Below are 290 nucleotides of genomic sequence, written 5' to 3' on the forward strand. Positions count from 1 at the left end.
CAAGCGGTGAGCACTGTTCACCAGCTGAAGCACTCAGCCGGGCTCGAGCAGGGCCTTGGCTCTCTACCCTTTCTCCCCAGTTTTCCTGCTTAACCACTGCACTTCTACAGTGAGAACAAAGCTGCTGGCGGAGAGCTGAGAAGGCCGGGTGGTCCAGGGCTCGGTGATGGGAGCATCAGTGGAAGGTGGGTGCTGGCAACCAGCACGGGGAAGCAGCCAGACAGTGATGGGAAGGGCAGGAGCCCTTTACTGCAGCTTCCCACCAGCCCACCCGTGGCTGCGGCTGCTTT

Source organism: Buceros rhinoceros, unplaced genomic scaffold, assembly GCF_000710305.1.
Source record: "Buceros rhinoceros silvestris isolate BGI_N320 unplaced genomic scaffold, ASM71030v1 scaffold9771, whole genome shotgun sequence".
Classification (NCBI taxonomy): domain Eukaryota; kingdom Metazoa; phylum Chordata; class Aves; order Bucerotiformes; family Bucerotidae; genus Buceros; species Buceros rhinoceros.